At 37.2% G+C, this 23138-nt stretch overlaps 1 protein-coding gene across 1 annotated transcript in view; it reads right to left on the bottom strand.

Annotated features, from left to right (window-relative positions):
* The window catches only part of SHC3 (SHC adaptor protein 3), a 52763-nt gene extending 52374 nt beyond the window's left edge, over positions 1-389 (bottom strand). Inside the window, exon 1 of the mRNA XM_050986888.1 lies at positions 201-389. The gene's annotated coding sequence lies outside the window, so the exon portion shown is untranslated. The remainder of the gene's footprint in view (positions 1-200) is intronic.
* Positions 390-23138: the final 22749 nt, after the last annotated feature.

The following is a 23138-nucleotide window of genomic DNA, read 5'->3' as shown; positions in this document are numbered from 1 at the left end:
ACCTTAAAGGTTTTCAGAACAGATGAACAGAACTAAAGAATATATGCATTTTTTTTCCACAAAAGCAGCCTAACAGTGCCTTTTTGTCAATGCTATCCCTCACAGAAACTGTTATATTCAAATTTTGACAGAGAAAGAAATCCTTCTTCCCTGTTACTTCACAAGAACATTCTATTTTAGTGCAGGAATTACGTAAGTACCTATGTGTGAAGAAAAGTATTTTGCTGATGTCCAAAAACAGGCTTAATAGACGTTTTTTCTTTCACAACTGATTTTCAGTCCGAAGAAAGACATGAAGAGGGTCTTCAATTCACTGGAATGTTTGGTTCAATTCTGAAAAACTGAAAAAACCCTGAGAGAATATTAAAAAGTCCAGGTAGCAGCAAACTGACACCCTGCAGTGAGAAAAGAAAAAAAAAAAAAGCCTTTATTAAGAATGAATGTCAGTCACAAACACTTGATCTGAAGAAGTAGCAAAACATGCAGAAAACAGGTATTTAATTTCTCCTGCAATTTCTTTAGAGGTCCAAATGTGTACAGCATTGTGATACACAATGCCCATCACAAGTCATATGGCTTTTTCCTATAAATCAATCTGCTTTGCAAAACATTTTTTGGATGTAGGACAACGCACTGCATTATAAACAAATTCAGACCAGAGAAGTTGCATAGTGAAAATTTATAAAATAAATTACTAACTGCAGCACAACTTAAAGGAAAAAAGCCTATGGAATTCCTTCCTTCTCCCACGACTGAAGGCTGCAGAATGCAAACTGCAAACACAGTGGAACAGCCGTCTTAAATACAGGTATTTAATTAGTATATTCATGACATACTGAATTAAGTCAGCACCTCTTATCCCAGCAGTGATGAATAATGGCAATGTCCTAGTCAATGTAAAGCAGTTTTCTACTGATCTGCAGAAGAGCCTTTCATCACCACGCTGCAAACCTGCTACAGCATCCTCACAGCATTCATTCCTCTCGTCATCCTCCTAGCACAGCAACAGCAAATATACACACCATAGCCTATTTTTACATGTCTCTACTGCCCAGAAAACCCTACTGCTCCCGAACGGCTCTCTTCATTAGAAGCGGCCAGCAGGACTGCAAAATGTGAATGAGATGCTGCGCGAGTGAATGAAAGGGCTGGCTAGCATCCCCACATTTCTGTGAATGAAGCGAGGCCTCGCAGCCTCTGCCAGGCAATCCCTTGGGTGCTCACCAGCCCAGCCAATACCAGCCGGCTTTGATGACTCATTCAGCAAAGCCTTGCTAAATAGTGGAAGATCCCATTTCCAGCACAGGCGGCACCTTTTTTGCTGCAACACCAGAAAATGAAGCCGGCGTGTCAGCAGACGGGAGTGGGTCGTGAAGCCCCTGCGGAAGACAGGGTGTTGCCAGAGAAATGCCTGGGGCGTCCACAGGAGACGCAGGTGAGGAAAACAGCGAAGTTAGATCTCTGTTTCTCCCCGACTGCGTTCATTCAGCCAATTCATTTACATCCAGCATAGGAACATGAATGTGCACATTTCGTTTGATATTCGATTGCTCTCTGTGCACCCGCAGATTCACAGATTTTACAGGTTTGTCTTCAGAGACCTCTGACAAAAACAAAACAAAACAAACAAACAAAAAACCCCACAAGAAACAAAGAAACAAAACTGAAACAAAAAACCTACCCAATCAACACCCCCCCATAAAAATAACCACAAAACCCCCCCAAAGCTCTCCTTGAAAAAAAATTGCATATACTTATTTCTCCCTTATTTAGCCTGTTAGCACAGTAAATATTTAAAGGCGGTATGATCATCACTCCAGGGAATTACAGGCAAAGGGAAAGCTAGAGGATAAAAGCTTCCTAGAGCACCAGCAAAACGTCTAATTTTGAAACTTTCACTGGACAGAGAAATGTTTGCAAGGCATCCATTGGAAGCAGAGCTCTACTGCAAATCTGACATTAGACACTGCAGAGGAGTAGCAGCCACTGAGTTACCCAGTGCTTTAAATCCAGTGCCTATTTCAGTGTCTGATCAGGAAGCTGTCTTCCTTAAAAATCCAGTCCTAAGGTAGGAGGACTGATCATTTCAAAACCTTGCCTTTTATAGTTCCAGGGAGTAGAAACAGTACATAATTTTGCCCTGCAGGCAGCAGGTCCAAATCCAACTCCAGGAAATAATGAATGAAATTAGGAGACTGTGTAATAGGCATCAACTGCAATTTAAATTAGGATCTAGCTCATTCTAGCTATTGCCAGAGCATTTACAATGTCTTCTGCATTTCCAGTGCTGTGTCTGGAGTTTGCACACTGACTTTACCATGCCTGCCTTAAACAAGCCTGTTGCTGCTATTATCTTACAAGACAGCAAGACATTCAGAGCACTATTTTTTTCTTACTTCTATTTAGCAACCTGTGTTAAGTCAGCACGTTGAATTTCAACCAAGTTGAAAATGAGCCTTTTTATTTTCTTTTTTATTTTCTTTCTGCCTGTGAGACAGACACTACAACACAATTAATAAATGGCCGTGGAACAATTACTCCTTTGTCGACCCAATAATAAAATGGCAGGTGGAAATTCAATGTCAGTAAGTGAAAAATAGTATGTAATCCTAGAAATACATACCCAGTGAGGGGGTGTGAACAGCCTCTGACAAAATGGTATTTTTGGCTCTTAGACCATTCTTTCTTTTCTTGATTTTTTCTGTTGTTTTTTCCAGCTTTGTTTTCTCATGGATACTCTTCTTACCCTAATTCTATTCTTGTTTCATGTCCTTTTCTTCCACCAAGCGGCTCTTAGGGGCTTATTCTTAGCTGCCACCTTTTTCCTTCTGTATCTAAACTACCTCTGCAGCCTTTATTTCAGAAACTACTAATTCTTACTAACCACAAAGGGTAAAAAAAGAAATTATGCTGGGGGCATGATTAGAGGGAGAAAGTACATTTTGCTGAGGTTCAAACGGTTTTAAATTGCTGCAAATGTAGAAGACATTGCCAATAGACAAGCCAAACCAGGTAGGATGATGTGACCACTTGTAAAGACGAAACACAGGGAATACCACCACTGTGTTCCCCAACCTATAGTAAAAAACTTTCCAGAATGCAAAAATTTGACTTTCAGTGATCATATTCAGAGAAGTATTCAGAGAAATATTAATCATATAATCAGAGTCAGAAAAAATACCTCATTCCAGTAACACACTGTGGTCAAGTACATACTCTATACAATAAATGAGTTCTAGAAACTGTTGAAATTCTGCTGAAATATTTACATTTTCAGAGTTGTTGCCTGGTAGCAGTAAAATTGCTTACTGAATGGCTAAACTGAATTAATAAAAATGAGAAAGACCTTAACTTGGAACCAAAAAAATCTTCCAATGGAATTTGGGTTAGCTAAGTTATAAGAAACACTGACTATGTCAGACAAACATAAATATTGATGTTGCTAAGAGTTTTGATACTTCATAAGATGTAGCCACAGGGCATCATAGTTAACATTCCTCCTTATGACAAGTCCTGAACAATTACTGCTGGTGTGATGTAACATTAAGGCATCAGCAAATAGGATGCTATTCCTTACATTGTAATATGATGGACACAAGTGTTAATGATATGCTTTAGTAAAAGTTCTTGGTGAATCTTCAATATTAACAAATGATCAATTCCTCAAATAAAAAGATAGCATTTCTATAATACAAAGATTTCCAATATCATGTAGGGACATTTCTTCTTTTGACAATTAAGAAGGAAAAATATCAGCAATCTTTGCACAACACAAGATAGACATATATAAGAAATCTCTTACCCATGTATTTATTAATCAGCCTAATCCAGTTTTTTTTTAAAGAGACAAGCACACATGATGTAGTTAACAAAAAACAAGATAATATCAGAATAAGCTAAAAGGCATTATGATCTAACCTTCTTAAGAATTAAGACTTTTAGTTTTAAAAACTAAATTCCTAAACAATTCTATATGTTCTGTTTGTACATACTTAACACATCATATTCTGTATTCCTCTGTTTCTCTGATCTTGCACACAGAGCTCAGTTACATCCTGCTGTGATTTCAAGGGGGGCTCATCCCATAGCTGTAATAATTACTGAAAGGCAGTGAACTTCCTGTCAGTGGCAGGACTATGTACCTCTATTTCAAAACATTTTTCAGGAATCAAAGCATAGACTGGGCTCACATCGCTTAGGTTTTTTTTCCCATAATGGGTGTTTGAGTTCTATCTCAGTTGACTGTCCTGTGCAAAAAAATCGGAAGGCATGTAGGCAAAGGATGCCATTTTCTCATTGCAGAAAAACCAACCAACCAACCAACCCAAAATCAAGGAACATCCCCTTTCCCAAAAGAAACCAACCTGAAACCAAAACTATTCTAACAAATTCTAGTTAATTTATTTAAAAAAAAAAAAACTGTAAGTTGCCCCCACCTCCCTTTCATCCTCACTCCTGTTCTTTCACTGGATCAGAGTTTTGCTGTTTCCGTGGCAACATTATTGCTAAGGGTGGGCTGCACCAGTAAATGGGAGCATTATCTGTGGTTTTGCAAATTATTTCTCTGGAAAATCATACTGTTGAAAATATTTCTATTCAAGATCAGTGATTATTATTCATTAATGATCAACTTCCAACTAAAATTACACCAGTGAAGTATAAAACCAAGGTCTCAAATGTGCCTACAAATTTTTGAGCAGATACTTATATTTTGAACCAGAAGCAGACCCTAAACAATGTTCAGGAGGATATTTTTTCTGTTAGTTGGAAATACTGAAACAATTTTGTCTTAAGACATGCTCACCCATTGAAATATGACATGAAATATTTGGAAGAAAATGAAACTTGTAATTCCTTTTGCTCCATTGGTAGTGCCTGAGCCGACTCTTAAAAGTCAACACACTACAAAAGTTCAAAGAAAAGATGCATCTGAGATAAAACCTGAACATGACACTGAACTTTTGTGAGGAAGGATCAGACAGTGAAGTGTATTAAAATTTACAAACATTAAATCAACTCTTACAAACCCCCCAGTTTTAATTATTTCTTTCTTTCAGCCAGACACTGAAACTAGGTAATTAGCAGTAGTGTAACAGAATTGTATATCCTAAAAACCAGACAATCTAAATTGTATATCCTAAAAACCAGACAATCTCTGCCATGTCTGTTTGGCTGCCTGCACCTCCTGCAGATCTTTGTATATAACAGGTCTTTTCCAACCTAAATGATCCTGTTTCTGTGGTTTTTTAGCTCTTTCTCCCTGTTCCAAGCTTCCACCCTCTGCATCAGGAGTCTCACTCCAGCTGGAGCCTCACCCTAGAGAGGGTCTCTGCCCTAAGAAATACATCCCTGTCACATTTTCTTTTTTGCCCACAAACCGTGGCATGGTGTACAAGGTGTACTGCATTGTGAATAATGTAATGAGAGGCCCATAGCATGGTTCCATGCTCCATTCATACTGATGGAAATGATGCTTCTTCTGGGTATATAGGCATTAATGTCCATGTGTCTCCCAGTGTTTATATTTTAAACAATCAGAAAAACCTGTGATTTGGAGGAGAAAGCAAATAGCAATCTAGTTTATTGACAAATTATGCAACAACTTTTTTTTGCTTTCTTCTTCATATTGAAAGCCAGTCATTTACTTATTTGTTAACCTAGCACCTTTTGGTTCTCATTCATGGAATGTATTTAATAATTCAATAGTTTTCTTTTCTACATTGTAATAAGGTGTCTGTTTTTAGTTTTGATAGGTTTTTCAAGTATTTTATTTTTATTTTTATTTTGTTCATATCTTATTTTCCTAGGAGTGGTTTGCAAAGTTGATTTTTAAAACCCCTGTATACTAAATCTGACTTCACAAATTTCCTGTTGATTCCAAGAGGAGTCAAATTTCATTATCCATTTCCAAATCCAAATGGAAGTCTGGGAATTTTAATTGTGTCTGACTTTTTGTACAAGATTTCTTAGGTTGTTTGCCACTCATAAAGTATGTTTAGTTTTACAAAAATACAAATGGCTTTTTTATATTTTGCTTTTTAAAACCATGAAAATTTATTTATTACTTATACAGTATATATATAAATATGTTCCTTACCACCATAAGAAAATTTATGCTCTAGTATCTATTCATTTGTTAGGATAGCTAAATACTGGCAAGAAGAGCAGCAGTGAAAAGGATATGAGAAAAAATGCATTTTGTTGTAACTCTTGGCATCAAGAAGGGCTAACCATACCTTGTCTGAGCAGACAGCAGTCTATTAAAAAAATGCAGACTTTCCCAAACACATTAGTTTCCCCTCCCCTAATTAAAAGGTTATCATCAAAACTGTAAGAACCAAACACCAACAGTGAATAAAATAAATTACCATCTTTGTCTTAGGTCACACATCAGACCAACATTCTGGCAGCATGTGTAGAGATCTAGGGACAGCAAAGCTGTTCAGACTGCATTACCTTTGCCACATTGCCACAAAGTGTACTCTGTGAGTGGCAACTGGCTGAAGAATAACACAGAAAAAACTGTTGGGGGGCTTTGGGGGTTACTTTCAGCTAGATCAGTTCTAGACTCCAAATCACTTCAGTCATGAACAATGAAGAGGGAGAGGAAACGAATTGCACAGGCCAGGACAAGTGTCTAATACCCACTTGCATCCACTTCACCCTGAAACAGAACCCATTAACTAGTGTCACCAAACAATACAGATGCTCTTGGCAAACATGGAGCTACACGCAGAGCTGTTATTGATCAGCTTCAGTACTAAAAAATTCTGGCAGTTCTGCAGTAGTGGATAACAGCACCAGTGGAGGGTTATTCACAGCAGTACTCAGAGCACTCCTTCCCAGTAAATTAAAAATAAGGACTACTTCTGCATATTATAGATGATATGAACCACCATACCTGTTTATGCTCATGCTACTTGTTATCTGACCTGAAGTAATGGTTCACTTCTTTCTGGGTACAGTCAAATGAAAGAGGCATTTGCAGACAAGTGTATATGTGTAGGTATGCCCACATGCCTGCATGTATTAAGGATGCATTCTTTTCTTAGTTGAGTTGCTTTTCTTCCTTGCATTTGAGTTGGCCTACCTTAGAAACAATACATATGGAAAGCAGGATGGCAAATCTGTGAAAGACATGATAATGAGGCAGGGCTGGATGGAGGGATTTAAACAAATGTTCACTTAAATGTATTGAAGTTTACAAATTACATTGCTAGCAATGTAAGGAAAGGCACTAAGTGAAATGGCTGCAGATGTGAAGACTGGGAAATTCTGTTTTAAGCTCCATGAATTGAAGCAGAGCAGTAGGGAGGCAAGCACCCTGAACTCTAAAAGGGTCTGCAAGATTAAAAAATGTTTAGAATGGCAGAGAAATGGAGATAAACATGTGTTTAGAACCCTACTGTCATACACAGCAGCCTGCATATTTCTTTGTTGTAGCAAAAGTATATAGTAACTTTCTCCAGGTACCCTCAGAAAATGTGTTTTGTTTGCTCAAGCAGGGCGAGCCCCTGAGAACCTTCAGTACAATTAAGGCTGAGTTAGGATGAAAACTGTTGGTATTCTGAGGGTCAGCAGTTCTCCAAAGAACATTGGGCACATGCACTAAGACCAGATTTCAGTAACAGCAAAGACATGTAGCAAGGATGTACAGCAGAAAGGCTGGAGCAAAAACATGCTAAGTGCCTGTACAGACAAGCAGAAAAGCCCAAAGCCCACTGGCCAAGCAAAAGGTAATTGATGGGTATCCAGGTCAGAGGAGATAGAAGGGAAAAACAGTCAGCTATGAGGGTCTGTGGAGAAATCTTACATCAACAGCCCAATCTCAGAACTGCCCAGTGCTTACTTTGAATTGGGTTTCAATGAAGCCCTGGTACCAGGATGAAGAGGCAAAGGAGAAATGCCACTGGCTGAGACACAAACACAGCTCACTGCTCCAGAACAGAGAGAGGAAAAAGGGATGCTGAAGCCACCAGACAGCCTGAGGTCTGCTATAACAATAAGTAAAGCAGAAGGAAAAATCCTACCAAGTGAATTGAAAACAATCAGCCTTACTACCCAGTGGCAACAGTAGCGCTGTTGTCTCCAGTTAGTTCAAGTTAACGCAACAGCACATCTGAGACTGACTGCACTCTATCATTACAGTCCACGGCAGCATTGCATAGATGTTGATTGTCTGCTGTTATTATTCACTTTGACTAGGATATGAAAGGGTAAGGATCCATACTGTTATGAAATTATCATGTGCCACTGAAGCACGATGTTACACATCTATTCTAACAGTTATTACTGACCACAATGAAGTGCAATTATCCTTAAACTAAAACTTTATTTTGAAAACCAGCAGCACTTTATCTGCCTAGGAGTACCAAGACAGTGTCCTAGCAATGCTTTGTCCTACTAAAGCTGCTCTTCTAACCAAGTACAAGAAACTTTACCATTAAAAACACAGCTTTGCACCCAACAGTGTGCAAATACTAAGCCTGCTTTTGAACAGCACCTTATCAACATATGCTTGATTGGAATATCTAAACCAGAAGAAATCTGTTGTTTAGTTACAAGCATGAGGACTTCATGAAGCAAAAAAATCCTTAAGTGCAATTAAATTAAAAACTTAACAATTAACACAAAAGTAAGTCTGCTACATAAAATTTTGTACAGAATACATATGTATTCTGTAATGGAATACATATACAGACCACCATGATGAGAGTCAAATAAGAGAACAGGAGGATATTGGGAGGTTTCATTATAGTGGTGTACAAATGGTAGTGTTCCTGGACTGACACTCTTTCTTACCTTGCCAATACCATTTTAATTTTGTGTTTACCTTTTTTTGGCCAAAACAGTAGTTGGGTTTATTTAAGAAAAAGCAAAAGAATATTCTGCTAAAAAAAGCACTTCCTACATACACAAAAAGGCATAATCTAAATTCAGTTGCTCTATACTACATCTTCCTAACCCTTTCTAGTACTCAGATGGAAATGTGTACACACAACCATTCCACAGGAGCTTTCAGTCACACAAAACTAAGACCTGCCCTCTGCTGTCCAAGAGGCAAAAAAAGCTGGAAGGAGCTCTTCCTTTTAACAGAGCACATTAATTCTCTCTAGAGCATTAGCATCTACAGGTAGCTACACAACATCCCAGCAAAGCACACTCATAAGTGTAATAAGGAGAATTAAAAACGTAAAAGTTCCTGCAAGGCCACACATGCTGGTTTTGGCTGGGGTAGAGTTAATTTTCACCACAATGACTGGCATGGGGCGGTGTTTTAGATTTGTGCTGAACACAAGGTTGATAATGGAGAGATGTTTTTGTTATTGCTGAGCAGGGCTTACCCAGATCCAAGGCCTTTTCTGCTTTTCCTATGGCCATGTTGCTGAGGGGACGGGGGAGGCATCTGGGGCTGGGAGGAGACACAGCCAGGACAGGTGACCCCAAATGACCAAAGGGATATTCCAGACCATATGGCATCATGCTCAGGATATAAAGTGGGAGGGAAGAGAAAAGGGGGCGGGGGGATGCTTGGAGTGACGGTGTCTGTCTTCCCAAGTAACCATTAAATGTAATGGGGCCCTGCTCTCCCGGAGATGGCTGAACACCATGGGAAGCACTGAATTAATTCCTTCTTTTGCCTTGCTTGTGTGCACAGTTTTCCCCTTCCCTATTTAACAGTCTGTATCCCAATCCACAAGTTTCCAGCCTTTTGCCTTACCAGTTCTCCCTGATCCCACTTCTGGGGGAGCGAGCAAGCAGCTGTGCAGTGCTTGGCAGCTGGCTGGGGTTAAACCACAACACTGTTACAGCAGCCAAAAGTGAGTGTGGTATCTCATCAAAAAGTAAGACCACAGTTTAAAAGGGCAGAAATGTCCTGCCTGTCTCATCTGTTCAGAAGCATGGAGTAATGACCAGCAACCCAATTTCTATTGCTGCTTCAGCCTTTTGTGCTCATGAAAGAAAGCAGTCTATAAAACTTCATCAGTAGATAAACCATCTTGGCTCACCCTTGGGGTGGTCCTTTGCAGCAGAAATTATCTCTCTATCACTTAAGGAAAAGAAGGGATATATACTGCCAGGAAAGGTGATGCACATGAAATATCAGCAGTGTAGGGAGGATCATATGGCTGGTCTTTCCGTAATTATGCCTAAAAAAACATCCTGTAGTCAGAAAACTGCAAATAGATTAGAAGGATGACTGAAAAACCCCTCAGGTAAATTTCTGTAACATAGATAATCAGAAATAAAGAGGTGATTTCAGGTTTCCCCTTTTATCATTAATTTTTTACTTCAAGATTAAAAAAACCTGAAACTTCTCAGTACTGCAGATGCCCATAATCCTATTGATAACTAAGCACTGGGTTAAACCAGCAGAATATTCATTTGGCATCACTAGAGATGTAACTGAACTTCACCAAATGAAAATACTTTTTAACAGCTGTTAAGTGTGTTTTTGAGAAAGATATTGATTTTCTAAACTATCATTAATTTGTTCATTTTGAATAGAACTTTGGTCAAAGAAAATTAAAATTAGTTACTACCATAAAGAGCATATACTATTAAAGCCTCCTTTACATATACACCATGACTAAGAGATTCATGACCCTTTAACCTGTCTTCCATTCCTTGGTTACCTCTGCAGCTACTCAGTATCCTCTATCTCCATATGATTGTTAGATTGACTGCTAATGAAACCACTGACCAAATTCAGCTAAAAACTACAAAGAAGGGGAGGTTTGGAAGATGTTAAGTAACAATGCACTCTTGGGATAAGCAGGAAGAGGAAAAGGTAAAATTATTCTGATGTCTCCAGAGAGGGAGGCATCATAGTATTAGCCTGTATTTCTTAAAGTCCAATGTTTTTAATAAACATGCTTTATTTATTAACTGAGGTATTACCAGCTTCAAAAAACCTCACAGATAAATGTCAAGACACTGGCAGTATAACCGACATGGTTAGCAGGAGTTGTTTTGCTGTCATTTAACTGGAGGAAAAAGATTTTGTATATGCCACAGAGCAGTGTTTACATTTGTGATTAAGAATCATAAACTCATTAATGATTTTCTAATAAAAGTTTGAAATTTTACACATTTTCCTTTCTCTGAAATCCTAAAACTGTTCATAATGCCCTCAATCTATCTCACAAAGTATCTGAACCTGCCTGTCACCCCTGTTTTCATGCAGTCTGGGATAAACCTGTTACAAATTCTTAAAAGAGACACTTGAGAGTACCTTGGCACATCACCATACTTCAACACACTTGCTTTTATTATGGTTATCTCCTCTAGTAACTCTCAAGCTAACACGCAAAAATTTTAAATCTGAGTTTGCCACGTTCCACATACAAAAGCAATTAGAACCAGTTCAGTTAATCCTTCAGACATTCATCTCACCATGATTATGATTATTGCCCCTAGATAGAATACACATCACATGATTTCTCACTAGTTAGGCAAACCTCAACCACTGGTCCAGATGTTCAGCTGCACATTCATTTCAATAGAACTATATATGACACTGTGCAATTTGAAGTTTACCAACCGGCTTGAAGTAAGCTTAACAGTTAACAATTCCTAGAACAAAAGGTAAAAAAGGAGCTGCTGTTAGTATCTCCTGTATTCTTCTGTTTAACACAAGGAACATGTCTTCTGTGAGTGAATTCTTCATTAAACCAGTCAGTTACTTTCAAGGAAAATAGCTGGTGTTTATTAAAACTTCAGAGAGACTGTCACAACTCTGGGCGAGTTGCTGCTGTAATCAGTCACCCAATTGCTTACTGTTTGTAAGCAAAAGCAAAAAGAAAACCACTTCACATTACACTTTTGAGTCTGTTCCTGGCATGGGGAGATAAGGTCAGCATTAGGTATAGTTTTTCTGGGTAATTCTTAAGGCTTAAATCAATCATTAGTAGCTGCCAGTGCTGGGCATACTCCTACATTATGCAGTCTGATGATGCAGACAGATTTGCTCCCACCTGCTGTGATTCATGCAGTCCAGTCAGATAATACAGTAGCATTATTCAACAAGCTGCAGCAAGGTGGTCTAATATTGGCCTTTCTGGAATTGCCTTCTAAAATACAGCCACATCATATTTTTAGCATTAAAAAAAGTCACATGAAAAATTATCTTACTGTTTCTTTGGTGATCTTGCACTCAGAGCAAGGAGACAAAATATATTTATAGATTTAATTTTATATATATATATATATATATATATATATATATATTTATTTATATATATATATATACATATATACACACACACACACATGCACACAGATGCACAGATGCTTTTCTCCCTTTCTCTGTCTCTAGCTAAAGAAGTTACAGTTTATTTCCAAGGCTGTTTCTCCTCTTAGTGTACATAGCTATACTGACTCCTACTATGCCTGTAGTTTTGCTTTAATTTGAACATATTTGGTAAAGATTAAGTAGCAAATGCTGAAGGTATCTTATGTAATTCAGTTTTTCCTCATCACTACGCAATACTGCATGAAGGGAAACCATGCACATATTTTGGCTTATTAATTAATGTTGCTTCACCCAGTTCTCTCCTGAAAATATTCTTCCATTGCAGAATGCCTGTGTCAGTATTTAGGGCATATCACACACTTCAGACGACCTCTTGAAATTAGCAAGAATATTAAATCACCGTTAATTTAATTAAAGACAATGTTAGACTAAAAAATATGCAGCAGTTAGTGATGCCATTTTTTTCCCTCTTAATTTGGAGTCACATCACTTCAAAATCAACATTTGATTCCATGAGACATTCAAGTGTACTTGACATGGAGATTGGTTCTGGTGTTTGTATGGTTAATCTGCTGAGTCGTGACTACTTGTAACTGTCAAATTCTCTCCAAGGATAAATAATTAAAGCTTCTGGAAGAATAAGCACACAGGAAGCAATGGAGATTGGATGTACGTAGGTGTTGAGGGCATTAATTTTTATCCAATCGCTGAATAAAAAGCACATTATTCATGCACCCTTGTTCATTCACTGCTACGTGACCTGCACCACAATAGAAGACTGCAGCATCCAGTGCTGAATTCAAGGCATTCAAGGCAATGAGGAAAGGACTCCAACAGTACCAGCACAGAAGAGCAAAATGCTACACTGTAGGTGTAGCAGGCAGCCTTTGGTTAATGCTTTAGCTCTTATGACTAATGCTAGAGTGACACAAAAATACTTTTTTTCATAGAATATTTTTCTTTGGGTGCAGTAAAAGTAGCAAATATTAGCCTAAAGGTAGAAGGACCTTTTCACTTTCTTTTCAGCATGTATGTCCCACATGTTGATGACAACTATCAGATAAAAAAATCCAAACTCATAGCAGCCAACAAATAAAAGAATTCATTAATTGGTGTAGCAAAACAAATGCAATGCCTTGTAGTATCTGTGGTACAAAACTTTTGACTCAAAGTATCTCAATAAAGTGAGTACTGAAAGGTGTAAAATCTACAAAGCAATTTTAGCTGTGAAGCTCAAAAAAGCCTGTTATAAGTTCCTGAAGGTTTTTAAAGCACAAGAACAACTCCCTGTTCCAAAATAGATTCCTCCACCTTCACATTGCTATTCCTGTACCATGTTAACTCACTACAAATTCTATCTTTGGCTTGATGCCTCATATGCCTGTTAACTAACTACTTTTACATGTAATTGTTTATTTCCTTGAATATTTGTATACCACATACAAAGGTGAAACTCAAACAAGACTCTAGTGAAAAAAAACAACCCATAAATGCTAAAAATTTGAGTATCTATAAACATTCATTGAGGTCCATGGTTACTGGAAAGCAAGGCACCTGCTAAAAGTGTTCATATCATCTCCCACAACTACCTACTCACTCTGGCATTTTTAAATACCAGATCAGTTACATCATTCTTAGTAGCAGATGTAACAGCCTCATATCTTATATCCAAGCATAGGCACAAAAGATTTTAACTCTCATTTATAATGGAAAATAATGGCCTTTTAGAAAGGCTTGAAAGCTGCAGAATTCCCCAATGACAAATTTGGGTGTTTGAAATGTTATCAGAATAAAAACTCATTTTATTTTTACATAAAAAAAGAACTCTCCACAGATCTCAAGCATACAAGAATGAGGGAAATTATTTATTTTATTATCACAAACCAAAAAAGAAACTGAAAAAGAACCAAAAGGGATTTAAAAACTAAAATCCCTACAATTTAAATATATAAATAATGTAATTTTAAAAAATATATATTTTATATATAAAATGCTACATCTGCAGAAAAAAATGGATGCATGTGAGAAAAATATTTAAGGTCCTCCCAGTAAGAAAAGAGAAAATCCTATCTAGGCAGTCAAGAAGATGAAAACAGTAATTTGTACATATATATTATTGGTTTTAATAGGACAATTTAATTTAGAAATAATTGGTAAATTTGAAAATAGCAAAGTCCTCAAGAAGGAAACTTCTTAAACTTAAATAGCAAAGTCCTTAAGAAGGAAACTTCTTCTACTTAAAACACATTAAGTAATTTGTTGAAAAACATGAGGTGTTTTATCCAACTGCCAGCCTTAGAGAGGTTGGATATAAGCTCTCAGAGTTGAGAATAGTCTTTTCAAAACACTGCTATCAGACACACTCAGGAAACAGCATGGAAGTTTGGACAGCAGGTCACTCCTCCTCTCCTCTACCTTTATTAAAGCTAAGGAGAGCATTGCAGAGCACATGAAGTAGGAAATTGAAAATAGTAAAGATTGTCCTTTGTGCTCTTCATTGGTCACTCTCTTCACTGAAACTCTAGTACAAAAATATATTGCTACAGGACAAGACAGGACAACATGAGATGTAATTAATCAAAAGAACATAAAATTGTCCTGTGTCCCAATGATGTAGTACTAATGGTTACCATTGCTGTAAAACATTTGCCTTACATTTTGAAGGAAATTAATCAACATTGCGATAAATTATATTATACAATTAAACACTATTAATGCTGGGAACCAAGATTACTGAGCTCCTAGGTAACGTCACATTTGTATGATGTTAAGAACTATGTGACATTACTCATGAGAAAATAGCTTTCCTACTATCAATAAAGAATGTAATATAATCTCCCTCTGCCGTTTCAAAATTGAAAAATGATTAACTGAATAGAAAAGTAACACAGGACTAATTCTTCATTTATCATGGCCAGGTCATAAAATGCTGGTCAAACCATGATAGGTTCATATCAGGGCTTAGCTCAGGAAAGGTTAGTTACTTGGGGAAAGGGCATTGCTGATACTGCTGTGAGACAGATTTTTTGACTGCATATTTTATGGAAAAGAGAATATTCTCTCAATGTTCAGGGCATAGATTAAAAAAAAAAGAAAGATAAAGATTTTCAGTTTTTAAAAACTGATTAAGATCATATGGCTTTTATAATTAACTATTGTCATTTGTGGTATTTGTGAAAATTCAGTTCCTAGATATCAAGAGGCAGACCAGCATAAGCCTTTTCTGGGCAACAAATAAAGGTGATGAATGAAATCTATGAATGTTTGCTTGTAAAGTTCAGATATGCCAGTGAGAATTCAATGTGCTTAAAACAGCCACAAAAAGCTATCTCAAGTATGATTATGGAATCTCAGCAGAAGTGCAACGTGTCCATAAACAGTACAACTGTTTTTATCCCGCCCATATATAGCACATGTTTCTGACACGTTAATATGCAGATTGCAGGTGGGAGTTTCCAGGTTCAAAGCTAATTTTTCCACTGAGTGGCATGTTCCCAAAATTCATTTTCAACCCACCTAATTTTAGACACTTAGTGGAGGGGCTAAAGTTAGAAACCAAGTCATCCAAAACCCGCTCTACGGGCTCTCTCTATGGAAAGATAGTGATAAAGGGCTGGTAAGATTTTACTGCAGCTGAATTACATCTAGTGAATGCCTGTTCAGTTTTCAGACTGAAGCTATATGCTTATTAGCAGATCAAATGTTTGAATATTGTTCAGAACAAACAAATTCCATCTAATCATTGAATAAGTTGTATACTTTCTCCCCTTATTCAATCTCCTCCCTCAATGGCTACTTCTGTGAACAGCAACTTGCTGGCCTTTTAATCATCATTCTTTCTCTGTTATTATCTTTCTAAACACATAATTCTTTCTCCTTTCTCCTCTTGTTTCCTTAGGTAGCAAATAAGTAAAAAATACTCTAAGATAGTAGCACAACAGTGTTGGGTTATTTTTATACCTACAGGTGAATGAGCAACTTGACCACCTAATCGCTCAGATTACTTTAAAATTACCCATAGCTCCCAAATACATTGATCAGTGTTCAATTATTTTCTCTTCTCACAGCCAAAACCTCTGCTGGAAGTCTGGGAAGGTATCATTATTTATCAATTTTACTCCGAAAAGCAAAATCTCTGACAAAGAACGTGCTGACAGTCACAGTTAAACAATTTTACAGGATGAAACAGTAAGTATTGGAAAATGGTAATAGGAAAAGTAAGGGCATTTATTGCCTTTTGCATTTCAACTACTTAAATTATGAACATAGGAAACCATATAGTCAGTGTACATAATGTAACGATGCATTTTCCAAGCCAAATATAGTTAACTAAATCAAGGCAGAAACATGGGCTGCAACTGCAAAAATAGAACACAGGAAATGTGGGGGAAAAAAATCCAACAAACTCAAGCCTACTTGAATTTTCAATGTCTTTATATATAATTATCTTCTGATTATTAAGTTTCAATACATACTTATTAAAACATTTGTTTCAGAAAAATAAAAATACCTCAAAAGCACATACATCCTGAGATTTAAAAAAATTGCTCCTACAGTTTCAATTCTACTTGCCATCATAGCCACACAGAAGTCTATCTGTAGGGCCTTCCTCATTACCAGTTTTGATATTCTAGGAAGTCCATATATAAGATACTCCAGGTATTTGCCTCGCCTATTAAAGTTTTTGTCATACATGCAACACACTGCTTTCATTTGGGAAAAAAAAAAATCATTAAACCTCTCCTTCTCTATTACATCCTATGAAAATCTGAGAGGGACCTTCACAATCAGTCATGCAGCAGACCTTGTTTATAAGCTGTGCAGGGGCCCACCACATTTACCAGAACTAATTGTGGATGTATACAGATACTATAAACGCTATTATAAATACTGCAGAAAAGGTACTGTATTTTCTTAGTTACATTGTGAGAAGAAAGCAAAACTTTTGGATGTGAAGTAATACATAAATTAATAAATTAATTTCTAAAAATACATTTAATAAAATTATAAAATGGAATGATATTTCAGTTCGCTTATGAAACTTCTACTGTCAACTATTCCCTAGGATAGGTTATGCTTTGTAGAATTATCTAAGACAAAGATGAGAACCAAGTAAATGCATGCTTCTCTAATTTACAATGTTTTTAAGGAGTAAGTTAAGTTCAGTGAAGCCCATTAATTAATAACACGGAAATAGAGCAAGATTAAAGGACTTTTTCTCACCTGCTTTATAAGACTTGTTTTAAACTCAGCAAAGTTAAATGTCTAGATTCATTTAAAACCAAACTGAAATCCTGCTACCATTATCTTCCTTCTAATTCTCATAATCTTCATTATTATTATTTCAGTGACATATGCCATGCACAATAATAACAGTGTAAAAGACATTGCATGTAAACAGAAAGAAAAAAGGAAACACCCACACACACAAAACCAAAAAAAAAACAAAAACAAAAACAACAACAACAAAAAAAAAAAAAAAAAAAAAAAAAAGAAAAAAACAACCAAAAAAAAAACCACCATAGAAAAACTTTGCACTCAAAGAAAATCCCACGCAGCTAAACCCTCTTGAGAGGATACCTGGAATGTACAGAAACTAATGAAGAAGTAAATACATGTTTTGACCTATAGGAAAAAAGCAAACATATTCACCCTTATGATGTGTACATATTCTTTATCACACCATTGAGAGAAATTCACTGGCATCTAAGAATGCAAGGGATTTATGCATATAACCTGTCTCAAATCATGAATCCTCTTTCAACACTAGGAAAAGTATGCTAATATTTCATACAGGCACCTAAGCTGGGACCTAATACTCTACTCAATACTGTGTACAACAGAACACAGAGTATCTGCAGGAACAGAATTAAAGCTGTGTTTTTCCTGATTTAAAAGGAGGTGGAAAATTTCATTCAAAGAGCCTTTTCTGTCCCTGGCAATTATTTGCACTGGTAAAGTACTATACAGTTGCCTTCCCAACTAATAGGTCCTGAGAATATGGCTGCATGTGTGATTGCACTGGAGCACTTCTGATTGAATGACTAAAGAGAACTTGACCTCCTCCCCACTCATATTTTCAAGCTGCAGAAAGAGGCATCTTCCAATAATAAACAGGGCAGACTGAGATGCAACAATTGAATGGTAAGGAACAATCAGCCATAGATCTCACTCAGAGTGCCACAAATATGACATTCAACCATCTCAAAGAAACTGCTCACACTTACCAGATGCTAACACATCCATTTCATTTAGTTTTGCCTTCTGCACAGTGAAAAATATTGTAATTTTGTAGTAATTACTGTCAAACTCACAGCTCTAATTATATTCTGCCATTTTAAAGTGCTTGCATATGCATTTAATGCTTCCAAAGATGTCACCCTAAATACTTACATTTTCTGTTCATTCACAGAAGATATACAGCACTAATAGCCAATGTAACAGCACTTTCATTTAAACAAATCACCAAGGAAAGTAAGTTTCAAGCAAACATTTTTGCATTTTAAAACCTGAGGTACACTTACGTATTTACATTTGCATTGTTGCAAAGTACTCAGCTTCTTCCTTTGAATCTGCCTCATGCAGCAGGAAGAACTCTGACAGCACCAAAATGCACATTGAAGGACTGATGAGTTTAAATTAAGCTTCAGCCTCTTCCCTTCTATATTTTGGTCACTGCAAAAGTGAGGCAAACACAAGGGCAAAAATAATTTGATCCTCTTACTCTCTAAATTCTCTTGTGCTTTGAATTGTCATAATAGAGTAGGTTCAACATTTGGTTGCTGAATTGTACAATCCATACTGCAATTTATATTCTCTTTAAAAACTTCATCTTGAGCAACAGTTGGAGCAAAATACATCCTTATCCTGTAACAAGTTGAAACTGGAATATACAAAACATTCCCTGATAAAACCATATGTCTTCAACTGACATGTTGTATTTATAAAAGCTCAATCACATGATTGACTGTATTTTAAAAAGCAACATATTTAAACATATTTAAAGTCTTACCATCTAACTTACCTCCTGGAAGCTTCACAAAACTCACACTGTGTAAGGTACTCTGAAGGAGAGCAAAGCACTATATTTTGGCAGTGATGAGGAATATGTGCTTCAGAAAATACAGGTGAACTATGGATTTTTAAGCAATTCTATCAGTCTTCAACTGATTTGTGAGGAGCCTTGCTACCACTCAATACCATTCAGGAAAAACCTTTTCCCTCTTGCATCCCACCACATCTTCAGGAAGGAGCTGACTGCATTGGCAAACTAGTTCTATGACAGTGTTATAATTGCCACATTCCTAATTCCTACATTCAGTCCAGTGTCTCCATTTTAGTTTTACCTTTTGAGAAAGTACAATATTGAACACCCTGAAGCTTAATTTTTTCCACTTTTCCAGATATTGGGTTGAAGGCTTAAATAAAGGGATAGACCTTCAAGTTAATTAAGGGCTGTCATTTGTTGTTGCTAATTTGTGGTAGTTGGCTTTGGTTATGTACTGATTAGATAAATGAGAGCACATGTTTAACTAACAGATGATACATTACAGGACTGTTTCCTTTAATTTATCGTCAATCATATGGAGCGTTTTTTATAACAGGTTTATTTTAGCATTATGCCATTCCAAAATTCTTCTCTCAAGTCTTTTTTCTCCCCTTGTGGCTCCATATGCTGATGGAAAAAATGTTAAAAGGTACCATGGTAACGCTTGCTATGCTATATGACATATTGAAGAAAGTTTTCAGACTCCTCAGGCATAACTAAGACATTAAAAAATGCACAATAATGTCAGAAAAATACTCCAGAGATACTGTGCTAGTATCCAGAGATACTATTTTCAGATTTCATAGACTTGTTAATTATACACGTATTTTACATTAAGAAATTATAATACAAAGAGTGGGAAAAGTGTCCCTGTTGAAAAGAAATTTGGTATTTCACAGATGCAATATATTTTGTGGTTTAAAATACAATTCAAGCGCTCTCAAAGTATGAACTGGCAATTTTGAAGTCTAAGCTTCACTACATAGCATCCAACTACTGACATCAATGATCAATGTCATCAAAAAACAAATGATACACATACAGATTAATTTTGAGGGACAACAGGTTGAAAATTCAAAAGCACCTACTGGTTTTGTCCTTATGAAAGTCCACCTCTGTTATCAAAGACCTGGATGACCAGCTACACTGTTTAGACTCCTCTTGTACCCTTAAAAATCAAACTAACCCTTATCTTCACTGGAGGCTCCCTTGCAGCAGCACAGATTAGTGGCTGATATCAAGCAGCAGAAAACAGCATGATCAAGCCAGAGCATTAATCCCAGAGGCAGCCTTTCATCTCACAAGAAAAAAGCACACATCTAAATCCATACCATGCTTGCACACTTCTGCCAGCTGGAGCCCACGGAGAAAGAACTCCATCTTCTGCACTCAAGCAGGATAATGAGTCTGACTTCACACTTATTATTTAATTTTCTTTCAATTGCAAACCCACCCCACACATAATAGTAATATATAATAGTAATAACATAGCATTTTTCCAATGGGGCTAATTTCAGATTTGTTTTGCATAATGCATATATAAAAAATGGTAGACCTCAAAACACAAGGCCTCTGAACTTCTTCTTAAATGAAATGAAATGTTTCCTATCTGTCACGATGCAAACTCCAAGCATAACACTGTTTACCCGAAGTAGAGTAATTTTTGTAAGCACACTGTGTAACACTGAGCCAAAAAAATTACTTCCTCTCAAGCAACAATTAGTTTACTCAGTGTCTTGAAACACACCCCCCCTTATTCCCATTTTTATTTCTTGCATCTTCCCAAAACAGACTTTTACGTCCAAAACCAGAGTACATTCTCAAAGCTGTATATATTTTCTGACTTCTTTAAAAAGTACTGTTCCAGTTTTATAGCCTTACCCTACTGCAGTTGAAAACCAAGAGCAGTTACAAAACCTAACCCAGTTCTTTCTGCATACAGCTGCACAATTTGATAGTAAAGTTATACTCTACTGGAACTCTATATATACCAAAGACTTAGCAATGATCTTAATATATCTTTATATTATAAGATTTATTAAGATATATTAAGATATATAAATATACCTTAATTTATAAGGTAATTTATTTACCTTATGTGAGGTAAATAAATACAGTAATTTATGAAGAGCCCGAAAGGGGAAGCTCTGACCAGATTTCTAAGAGTATGGCAACTGTTGCAAATCACAGTTCAGTAAAAATGTGTCTGCCATTTCCACACCCACTGTCATTTCCACAAAAGACAAATAAATGACATATTTTGGACAGTCCTGGTCTGCACCATACAGGAATGGAGAGCCCAGCATGCATTCTGGCAGGCACATCCCATGGGCATAGATGTACACACACAGTTCCACAGTGCAGATTCAGTTAAAAACGTGAATCAAGTTTACACATCCCCACCCTGTGCCTGTCAAAAGCTTGCACTGCAGTGGTTGTTACTGAGTACCTCATTCAAGAAGGCATGTAAAGAGACAAATTAACAGTGGTTTTTTGTGTCTTCACAAAGAATCAAGCTATTGTTTCCCACAGCCACTAATGTTCCACCTAAAATTAAAATCAACACGGCAAACAGCAGCTAAAGGGGTTTTGTTTTGTTTTGTTTTGTTTGTTTGTTTTAATAGAGAATTCACAAAATGTGAACTACCAGCAGTATTCTGAGAATCAGTGGATCATATAACCTCTGTCCTGAGCCTGAAGCGATAGTCATGAGGGTTCTAGCTCTGTGCTGTACAGATGGTAGAATGAGTGGGACCAGTGGGTCAAAAGTGGGATTGCTGTGCCAGAAATGCAGGTGATTCCAGCATCACAAAAGAGAGGCTGAGTTGGAAAATAGGATGAGGGAGAAGGGAAACCGAAATCCCTCTAGCTCCTTCTGTGAGCTGGTAGAAAGTTCTTGCAGGGTTTGAATTTACAGTAAAACACAAAAAAGGAGGTATTATAGACATGACAGTTCTAAGATACAGCTGAAAAACATTAGTGTCAGGGAAAAGCAAGGACCAGTAGCTCCCTATGGGAAGCAGCGCTGGGAGTCCAGGGTGGTGACACAGACAGCAGGTTTAGGGTCCTGGGCCAGTCGCATGCCTGTGACACAGAGGGAACTGCAGCTCAAGCCAGACCAAGCTTAAAGCAGTTTCTGCAGGCTAGGCTTCTCACAGTCTCCCCACGGTGTTCCCTGGGAGCCTCTTCCCACCACTGTCACCAGTGGGAAGGGGTCACCAGCAGCTGCACTAACTCAGCCACCACAGCCAAGTCGACCCAAAGGGAGGCATATTCCCACCACTCACAGACCATGATACAAACACCAGAAAACACCACTCTACACAGGAATGGTTTCCAAATCCGCACTCAGTCCTTACTTTGAACCTCTGATTACAAGATTATGCCCCAAAACAAAAGTTTAAAAAAATTATTTTCAAAAAAAACCTGGTAGCCCTGAGGCCTAATATTTTGAGCCTACATGCCTCTCTCACAGTGATGACAGGTTCCTCGGAGGAACACCAAGGTGCAGGAGCTGCACTACCAGACTAAGCCAGCAGAAGCTTGCAGTCTGGTGTGTCCCAGCATGAGAGAAAGCACACAACATGCATCTAATTTTCAACAGTGAAATGAGATGTAAAAATAATTGAAAAATTTTGTTCAATAAAACATGTGCTGACATCCTATTGTTCTCTTACATCTTAATCCAACATCTGCTAAAATGGCTAAAGACTTTTCACTGATTTCAAGCAAGTTCATATGAATAGTTAAGAGGTGGGAAGCAAAAATCCCATTTTTAGCACATCTGCAAGATGGCAAAACAGGATATCCATGACAACACCACTAATACTCCAC

This window comes from Serinus canaria, chromosome Z (assembly GCF_022539315.1).
Source record: "Serinus canaria isolate serCan28SL12 chromosome Z, serCan2020, whole genome shotgun sequence".
NCBI lineage: Eukaryota > Metazoa > Chordata > Aves > Passeriformes > Fringillidae > Serinus > Serinus canaria.
The sequence above is the reverse complement of the archived record's forward strand: the minus strand, read 5'-3'. Positions and strand labels throughout refer to the sequence as shown.